Genomic DNA, 10,000 nt, shown 5'->3' on the forward strand with positions numbered 1-10,000 from the left:
CCGTCACCATCACCGTCAGCATCCTTGCGAGCCTGCCCGAGGCCCCAACTCCCGGGAGACACCTGGGAGCCCGGCCTTCCTCGGCTAAAGTCCAAAGGGACAGCGACTTCCATCCACAAGGTCTCCACTGAACTGCGAAGATGTGGAGCGTAGGGCAGAGAGGGGACCTGGAGGGGGAGACGTCCTGACAGGCGATGAGTTCCCTAGGCTCTGGCCACCCCAACCACGACCCACGTCCCGGGCACCCGTGGGACACCATCGCTTTTTCCCCTCCTCTGTCCACAGCCGCCCCCACCCCACCCCACCCCATCCCCCACCCCACGCACACACGCTGGAGGTTACAAAACCACACGGCGTGAATAGAGCCTGACAGAGTGAGAGAGACCATTTCACGAGTCGGGGGGTGGGGGGTTCTGCAGAGAGCCCGATTCTCCCTCGTGGGTGGCTACAGGCTAGAAATGACTATCGCTTCTTGGACGGAGGGGCTTCCTTAGGCAGTCACCTTTGCGGGAGTATCTCTCAAACCCTCCCTTGGGGCCACAAAATAGATTCCACCCCACCCCTCGACGTTTCCCTGTTTCCCCGGGTGCTGGATGTATCCTGTCGAGAGACCCGTGGGTGACACGTTGAGTTAAACACCTTGATTGGCTTTGTGTGTTTGTCTGTTTCTGAGATGCGGTCTCGCTCTGTCCCCCAGGCTGGAGTGCAGTGGTGTGATCTCAGCTCACTGCAACCTCTGCCTCCCGGGTTCCAGCGATTCTCCTGCCTTCAAGCGGCACCATGCCCGGCTCCTCTTTTAATTTTTAGTAGACACGGGGTTTCGCCCTGTTTCACTGGCTTTCACTGCGGAGTCTAGATAAGAGCCACACCTCGTTCTGTGCCACAGAATGACTGCTTTATCATGCCGACTCTGGAAAGCCCGGCCCCTTGTGATCCATTTCGAACCGAGAGTCACCTCATGTTTGGAAAACGGATCCGCTCCCAAGTTCAGTGGAGGGATGTGACGTATGTAGGATGAGGGACTCTCTTCCTTCTGAGTCGGTCTGCACGGTGGGGCCTAGGGCTGGAGCTCTCTCTGTGCGGACTGCTGGCTCCCTCAGCCTTGGGTTCCATCGGCCCCACCACTGGAACGAGGGCCTCGGCAGACTCTGGCCCTCCCTGGCCCTTAAGTCGCTGTCAGAAACCCCATCTCGCGCTCGGATGTCCTGAATGACTGTGGCTTGCGCCTCTCTGGAAACATTTTAAATCTATCTATCCTCTACGCGTGGCCACTTAAAACCACAGGAGCTTGGGAAACACAGGGCCGCCATCCACCTCACTGGTTTTGGGAGAGAATGCTGAAAGTCTCTTGCCGACTCTCTCTTGACTTGAGTGCTTCACGGGCGTGTGGTTAAGGCGTAGTGAGACCAGATGTATGAACTCAGGCCGGGTGCTGATGGCTCACGCCTGTAACCCCAACACTTTGGGAGGCCGAGGCCGTAGGATCCCTTAGAAGAATCCCCTAACCCCGGGGAAGTTGAGGCTGCAGTGAGCCACAATGGTGTCACTGCACTCCAGTCTGGGCGAAAGACAGAGCGAGACCCTGTCACAGACAGACAGACAGACAGACAGACAGACAGACAGGCACGCAGACAGGCAGGCAGGCAGGCAGGCAGGCAGGCAGGCGGGCAGGGAGACAACAGCTGTATTCTGTTCTTCTCGGGGTGGGAAGCAAAAAGAACAGCAGACGGCACTTCACGTTTCTGTTGTTGTTCTTGTTTTGGACGGAGTTTTCGCTCTTGTTGCCCACGCTGGAGTGCAATGGCCACCATCTCGAGGGATCCGCCTGCCCTCGGCCTCCCAAAGTGCGGGGATGACAGGCGTGAGCGTACCGCACCCGGCTCCCCCCCCCCCCCCAAATCCGCCCCCGAAACACCACCGCTTGTCTTCCGGACAGTTTTACGGCAGAGTGTTTGGCTGGCTTGCTGAAATTCATTCTACATAGAAATTTAGGATGTCAGCTTCTGGCCTCATGGACTCTGAGCTGAGGAGTCCCCTGGTCTGTCTATCACAGGACCGTACACGTAAGGAGTGGAAAAACCGCAATGTTCAAAATCAGTAATTTTGTGATCCAGAAATACGCGGATTCACCCAAAACACGGAAACTTTTACAAATTGTCTTAGTTAGTCCTGGTGTCTGTGTCAGTGATTCTTTTACGTTTGGACCTTGACCGAGAGAATTTCCAGTCGGTCTCTCGTCTCTCGTCTTCGGACAGAAGTTCCAGATGATCCGATGGCTGGGGTCTTAGGCTGTGTGCCCCCAGGGGCCCTGGTCGATTAGTTGTGGGGATCGCCTGGAAGGGCGCGGTGACCCACTGTGCTGTGGGGGCCTCCATCCTTCCCCCTCCCGCCTCCCCCTCCAGGCGATCCCAATTCATTCCGGGCTGACAGTCTCATTGGCAGACGTCGGGCATCACCTAGCGGCCACTGTTACTCTGAAAATGGAGGCCTCAACAGAGGAAGGAAGCTCAGGCCGCCTGCGCACAGCCTGGGGCAACTGTGTCTTCTCCACCGCCCCCGCCCCCACCTCCAAGCTCCCCCCTTCCTTGTTGCCTAGGAAATCGCCACTTTGACGACTGGGCCTGAGTGACCTTTGATCAGGCAGCATCAATCAATCAATCAATCAATGTAAATACAATACAATACGATACAATACAATTGTACGGGCGCGGTGGCTCACGCCTGTCATCCCAGCACTTTGGGAGGCCGAGGCTGGCAGATCACCTGAGGTCGGCAGTTCGAGACCAGACTGACCCACATGGAGAAACCCCGTCTCTACTGAAAATACAAAATTAGCCGGGCGTGGTGGCACATGCCTGTAATCCCAGCTACTCGGGAAGGGAAACGGAGGCAGGAGAATTGCTTGAACCTGGGAGGCGGAGGTCGCAGTGAGGCGAGATGGCGCCATTGCGCTCCAGTCTGAGCAACAAGAGCGAAAGTGCGTCTCCAAAAAAAAAAAAAAAAAAAAAAAAAAAACCAAGAAAACAAACCAAAAAGCAAGCAAGCAAGCAAGCAAGCAAGCAAACAAACAAACAAAAAACACCATTCTCTGTGAAGCTGCTTTGTCGTGTGTGTATTCGTCTCGCAGAGTTAAACCTTTCTTTTTACTCAGCAGGTTGGAAGGGTTTTTTTGTTGAATCTGTCTGTGTACATTTCGGAGACCCTTGTGTCGTATGGTGAAAAAATCTTATGTTTTCAGATAAAAACGAGAGAGAAGGTCTTCATGAAACAGCTTTGTGACGTGTGGATTCATCATACCGAGTTAAAACTGCCTTTGGATTCAGCAGTTTGGAAGCAGAATGGACATTTGGGAGCCCACTGGGGCCTGTTGTGAAAAACCGAGTATCCCCACCAGAGAAATAGAAAGAAGCTCTCTATGATACCGCTTTGTGATGTGTGGATTCATGGCACCGAATTACAACTAATTTTTGATTGAGGAGGTTTGAAGCACTCTTTCTGTAGAATCCGCGAGTATACCTTTGGGAGCCCACTGAGGCCTAGTGTGAAAAACCGAATATCCCCAAATAAAAACTAGAAAGAAGCTGTCTCTGAAACTGCTTTGTCGTGTGTGGATTCATCTCACAGAGTGAAACCTTTCTTTTGATATACCAGGTTGGAAGCGGCCCTTTTGTAGAATCTGCAAAAGGACATTTGGGAGCTATTCGAGGCCTAGGGTGAAAACCAGGAAACTGTAGATAAAAACTAACAAGAAGCTATCTGTAAAACTGCTTTTTAGCGATGTGTAGATTCCTCTTACTGAGTTAAACCTTTCTGTTGATTCAGCAGATTGGAAGCATTTTGTTGTTGTTGTTGTTGTTGTTGTTGTTGTTGTTGTTGTTGTAGTAGTAGTATTTTTTTCTTAATGTTTTTATTTTTTTTAAGACAGACTCTCACTCTGTCCCCCAGGCTGGAGTGCAGTGACACCATCTCGGCTCACTGCAACCTCTGCCTTCCAGTTGAAGGGATTCTCCTGCCTCAGCCTCCCAAGTAGTTGGGATCACAGGCACCCGCTACCAAGCCCGGCAAATTTTTTGTGTTCTTGGTAGAGATGGGGTTTCACCGTTTTGGCCAGGCTGGTCTCGAACTCCTGACCTCAGGTGATCCACCCGCCTCTGCCTCCCAAAATGCTGGGATGACAGGCGTGAGCCGCTGCACGCGGCCGATTGGAAGCAGTTCTTTGCAGAATCTTCGAAGGGACATTTGGGAGCCCTTTGTGGCTCCTGGTGAAAGTGAACATCCCCAGAGGAAAAGGAGAAAAACTGCTGCTGGTGAAACTGCTTTTTGACGTGTGGATTCACCTCGAACGGATAATTCTTTTGAACCAGGAGGTTGGAAACACGCTTTCCGTAGAATCTGTGAGGGGACATTTGGAAACCCATTGAGGCCTACGTTGGAAAGCAGACTATCCACAGATTAAAACCAGAGAGAGGCTATCTGTCACATTGATTTGTGATGCGTAGATTGATCTCTTAGCGATACACCATTCTTTGGATTCATCAGGTTAGAAACACTTTTTTTGGGCAGTCTCTCTGAATGGATTTTTGGGAGTCCCTTTAGGCCTATGGTGAATCACCTAATATTCCCAGATGAAAATTAGAAAGAATGTATTTGAGAAACTGCTTTGCGATGTGTGGACTCATCCTAAAGGGTTACACCTTTGTTTTGATTAGGCAGGTTGGAGACACTCTCTTTGTAGAGATTCGAAAGGGACATCTGGGAGCCCTTGAGGCCTACGTTGAAAAACTGAATATCCCCAGACAAAGACCAGAGAGAATATGTCATTGAAACGGCTTCGTGATGTCTGGGAGCTCTCTCTCTCTCTCTCTCTCTCTCTCTCTCTCCCCCCCCCCCCGCTTGTCTCTCTCCCTGTGTCTGTCTTCTGTCTTACTCTCTTTCTCTGCCTGTCCTTCTGTCTGTTGGTCTCTCTCTCTCTCTCTCTCTCTCTCTCTCTCTCTCTCCCCCCCCGTCTGTTTCTCTCTCTCTCTCTCTGTCTGTCTGTCTGTCTCTCTCTCTCTCTCTCTGTTTCTCACTGTCTCTCTCTGTCCGTCTCAAAAAAAAAGAAAAGGATAGATACATGCATGCATGCATACATACATACATACATACATACATACATACATGCATACGTGCATACGTACAATTAAAAATTAGAAATAAAATAAAAGGAATAACTAGGCCCGGCGCGGTGGCTCAAGCCTGTCATCCCAGCACTTTGGGACGCCGAGGGTGGTGGATCGCTGGATCACGAGGTGGTCAGACGAGCAGGGCCAGTATGGTGAAACCCCGTCCGTCTCTAGTCAAAATACCAAAAATTAGCCGGGCATGGTCGTGCGCCTCTGTAATCTCAGCTACTCGGGAGGCCGAGCTGAGGCAGGAGAATCACTTGAACCTGGGAGGCGGAGGTTGCAGTGAGCCGAGATCGCGCCACTGTACACCAGCCTGGGCGAGAGAGGGAGACAACCTCTCAAGCAATTAAAAATAAAAGTAAAAATGAAAGTAAAATTAAAAATTAAAAAAAAAAAAAGAAAAGGAAAATGAAATAATTAAAAAGTGAGTTTCCGGGAAGAGAGGGAAGAAAAAGAGAAAAGAAAAAAGAAAACAGTCCCACAGTGACATAAACACATGCCTCTCGCCTTTCGAGGCGTCAGTGATGCTACGAATGATGCGCAATTTTTTTTTTTAACTTCCTTTTATTTTATTATCATTTATTGTTTGACACGAGCCTCGGAGGCCCTCCCTCCCTCCGTCCCACTCCCTCCCTCCGTCCCACTCCCTCGTTGCCCACACAACTTCAGGAGACAGACCCTGGCTGGGCCAGATTGTTCTTCTCTTTGAGCAGTTGTTTCCCTGTCTTTCTTCGTGTCTTTAACCCGTGTGGACTCTTCTGCTCGGATTTCACAGATGGCAGCTCCACTTCAGGCCTTGTTGTTAGTGGGGGCTTTCCTGATTCTCCCCACATGTAGTGAAAGCAGGTAGATTCGCCTCGCCTCGCCTCGCCTCGCCTCGCGCCTCTCTCTCTCTCTCTCTCTCTCTCTCTCTCTCTCTCTCTGCTGCTTTCTTGCTTTTTCTTTCTGTCTCTTTCTCTCTTTCTGTCGTGCTTTCTTGCTGTCTTGTTTTCTTGCTTTCTTGCTTTGTCTTTCTTCCTGTCTTTCCTCTTTCTTTTTTTTTCTTTCTTCTCTCGTCTTTCTTTCTCGCTGTCTTTCTCCCTCTCTCTCTCTCTTTCTTCTTTCTTTCTTTCTGTCTTTCTTTCTCTCTCTCTTTCTTTCTTTCTTCCTTTCTTTCTTTCTTTCTTTCTTTCTTTCTCTCTCTCTCTCTCTCTCTCTCTTTCTTTCTTTCTTTCTTTCTTTCTTTCTTTCTTTCTTTCTTTCTTTCTTTCTTTCTTTCATTTTTTTTCTCTCTCTCTCCCCCAGCCTCTGAAAGTGCTGGGATCACAGGCGTCAGCCACCGCGCCTGGCCTATTTGCTTATGTTATGTTATCTTATTTTTTGTTTATTCATTTTTATCTGTTCATTCATGTGTATGCATATAAATTTTTTTCTATTTTAATGTAGTTTTATATGTTATACCTATATACAAATGGAAATACTTATATTAATATTTGTCTTCTCTTTTCTTCTCTTTTCTTTCTTTCTCTCCTTTAGGTTTTCCTTCCTTTCTTTCTTTCTCTGTTTCCTTCTTTATGTTTGCCTGCCTGCCTGCCTGCCTGCCTTTCCTCCCTCCCTCCCTCCCTCCCTCCCTCCCTCCCTCCCTCCTTCTCTGTCTGGATTCAGGAAGAGCCTACGCATTCTGTGTCTCCCTGTGTCCTCAACGACCCGCGACCGAGTCCTTGCTTGTTGTTTCTCCCACCGAGATGCCTCTCCGAACATCCACACGCCGTGGGTTGTCTTCTGACTGTGTCGCGGTCCATGCAGAGACAGGGTTTGGGGACCGTTTCTGTGGGGTTGGGGTACAGGGGCTGCGTTTTCGGCCTCGGGATAGCGTCTCTCGACTCACGGTTTCGGTTTTGCGGTCCGCGGGCCGGCCTGCCATCCGGATCTGTCTTGGTGACGTTCGCGACGGTTGTCGGACTCCATCTGGCGGCCGCTTTTATATCGTTCCCTTGGCTTCCGGAGCTGCGGTGGCAGCTGCCGAGGGAGGGGACCGTCCCCGCTGTGAGCTAGGCAGAGCTCCGGAAAGACCGCGGTCGTCAGCCGGGCTGTCCCGGTCGCGCCAGAGCTCTGGCGCGTCACTTGTGAGTCAGAGCTCAGGCGTGCAGGCTTATGTGGGGAGAGGTTGTCGCTGCGCTTTCGGGCCAGAGCCGGGTGTGGGGCTGCCGGGGTTGGTCGACCAGCACGCCGCGGCTCCCGAGGCCTGACCCGCGACCCGCGGGGACCCACCGGGCTTGGGGTGGGAGGCTGGGGACACCCTTCCCGGCCCGGTCGCGGGCCCGCGCGCATCCTGGCCGTCTGAGGCAGCGGCCGAATTTTTTCTGCAAGTCCCCGTGGGGAGCCGGGGACCGTCCTGCCTCGTCCCCCGGGTGCCGGGGAGCGGTCCCTCTGCCGTGACCTGTTGTTTGCAAGTCCCCGTGGGGAGTCGGAGAGCGCTCCCTGAGCGCGCGTGCGGCCCGAGAGGTCACACCTGGCCGGCCTTCGGTCCCTCGTGTGTCCCGGTCGTACGAGGGGACGGCCGGAAACGCTTCCGAGTCTCGCTCTGGAGACTCGGGCCGGCCCCTGCGTGGCACGGGTGGCCGGGAGGACGTCCCTGGCCCGGCGCTGCTCCGGCGTGTGTCCTGGGGTCGACCAGAGGGCCCTGGGTGCTCCGTGTCTGGCTGCGATGGTGGCGATTTTGGGGACAGATGCCCGTGTCGCGGGTTCCCTGGGCCGGCGGCGTGGTCGGTGACTCGACCTCCTGTCTCCTGGGGAGGTATATGTTTCACTCCGAGCCGGCATTTTGGGCCACCGGGTTATTGCTGACACGCTGTCCTCTGGCGACCTGTCGCTGGAGAGGTTGGGTCTCTTGGATGCGTCGCGGGTCTTCGGCCTCCCGGTGACCCGGCTAGCCGGCCCTGCTCGTGCTTGAGCCGCCTGCTGGGGCCCGTGTGCCCGGTCTCTCATGCATCCGAGCGTCCCAGCTCCCGGTGCCGCCTTGGGTCCGGGTCTCTGACCCACCTGGGGGCGGCGGGGAAGGTGGCGCGGGCTTACCCTGCCACCGTGCGCTCCCCGCTGCGGGCACCTGGGGCGGCCGAGACAACCCCACTCCCGCTGGCTCCGTGCCGTGCGTGTCAGGCATTCCTCGTCTCTGCCGGGTTGTCTGCCGCCCCTGTCCTGGAGCTGGGGATGGCCAGGCTGATCTGCTCGCTGGCCTCTGGGGAGGCTGTGGCTGGCTGGCCGACCCTGCTCCGGGGATGCTTTCCCTGATCGATGTGGTGATGTCACGCTCTCCCGGGCCGGGACCGAGCCGCGACGGGCGAGGGGCGGGCATTCGTGGTGAATGAGACCCGTTCTTCTCGTCCCGCCCGCGGGGTTTCCCCCGTCTCCCATCCCCGCCTGCGGGCGGTGCGTTGGGAGGCACTGGGGTGCGGAACCCGGCCCGACCTCGCTGTCCCGACCCCGCCGTCTGCCTCGTGGCGTCCGGCGTGGGTCAGCGGGGGTCCTCTGACGCAGCAGGCACTCCTCGCTTTCGCCTCTTGTGGTCGTCGCCTCGTGGGCCGCCCCCCTCCGCGGCGGTGGGGGTGCTGTCCCGCTGGCCCGCCGTGCTGCCCTCTCGGGTATTGCACGAGCGCTGGCTCCGCCTGGGCCTTTGCGGTGCTCCTGGAGCGCCCCGGGCTGTCTCTCAGGTGCCCGAGGCCGAGCGGTGGTGTGTCGCTCCCGCCCCCAGCGCCCCCTCCTCCGGTCGCCGCCATGGTGTCCGCGCGTGGGTCCTGAGGGAGCTCGTTGGCTGTGCGGGTCGAGGCGGTTGAGTGAGACGCGCCCCTCCCACGCGGGGAAGGGCGCCGCCTGGTCTGGCGAGCGCACGTCCCGTGCTCCCCTCTGGCGGGGGAGCGCGGGCCGTGTGAGCGGTGGCGGTGGGCTCGGGCCGGCCACGCGTGCGCCGGCCGGCCGCCGAGGGGCTGCCGTTCTGCCTCCGATCGGTCGTGTGTGGGTTAACTGGAGGCGCCTTGCCTCACAGAAAGGAGGTGGGTGGACGGCGGGGGGCCTTGGGGGCTGTGCGCACGCGCGCCGGCCGGGCCCCTGCCCTGACCGCAAACGCTCCAGGTTGCCGCAGGTTTCTTCTCGCGCCGCAGGCCCCCTCCCTTCCCCAGGCGTCCCTGAGCGCCTCTGCGGGCCCGACGAGGGGCGACTGGCGGGTGGGGAGCGTGACCCACCCTCGGTGAGAAAGCCTTCTCTAGCGATCCGAGAGGTGTGCCTTGGGGTACCGGATCCCCCGGCTCGCCGCCTCTCTCTGTGTTGTGGTAGCGCTGCCGTAGCGACTCGCCTGCAGAGAACCCTCCTCCTCCGCTGCCCCCGCCTCGATGGGATGAGGTGGGGGGACAGTGAGGGTTCCGCCGGACCCCGCGGCGGGGGCCGAGCGCGCGGCTCGTCGTCTACTGTGGCCCGCGCCTCCCCCTTCCGAGTTGGGGGAGGATCCCGCTGGGCCGGGCCCGACGTCCTAGCGGATGGGAAGGCTGCTGCGAGCGGCGGGTGCGCGTGGCACTCCGTCTGGCGCGCGACGCCGCTCTCCGCTGTGAGCCGGCTCTCCGCCCGCTCCCGTGCCGAGCCGCGACCGCTGCCGATGACCGCGTTCGCGTGGCGCGGGGTGTGGGGCCGCCTGGTCCTTGGGGAGCGAGCCGTCCCCACGGGGCGGCGCGCCGGTCTCCCGGAGCGGGACCGGGTCCGGGACGGACGAGAGACGGGCGACATGTGGCCCCTGGTGTTGGGCTTGTGGCTGAGGTTGCTTTGGGGCCGCCGGTGGCGGGACCCGGGGCTCGTGAGGGGGTTGCTCG

The sequence above is a fragment of the Macaca mulatta genome, chromosome 10, assembly GCF_049350105.2.
Source record: "Macaca mulatta isolate MMU2019108-1 chromosome 10, T2T-MMU8v2.0, whole genome shotgun sequence".
Taxonomy (NCBI): domain Eukaryota; kingdom Metazoa; phylum Chordata; class Mammalia; order Primates; family Cercopithecidae; genus Macaca; species Macaca mulatta.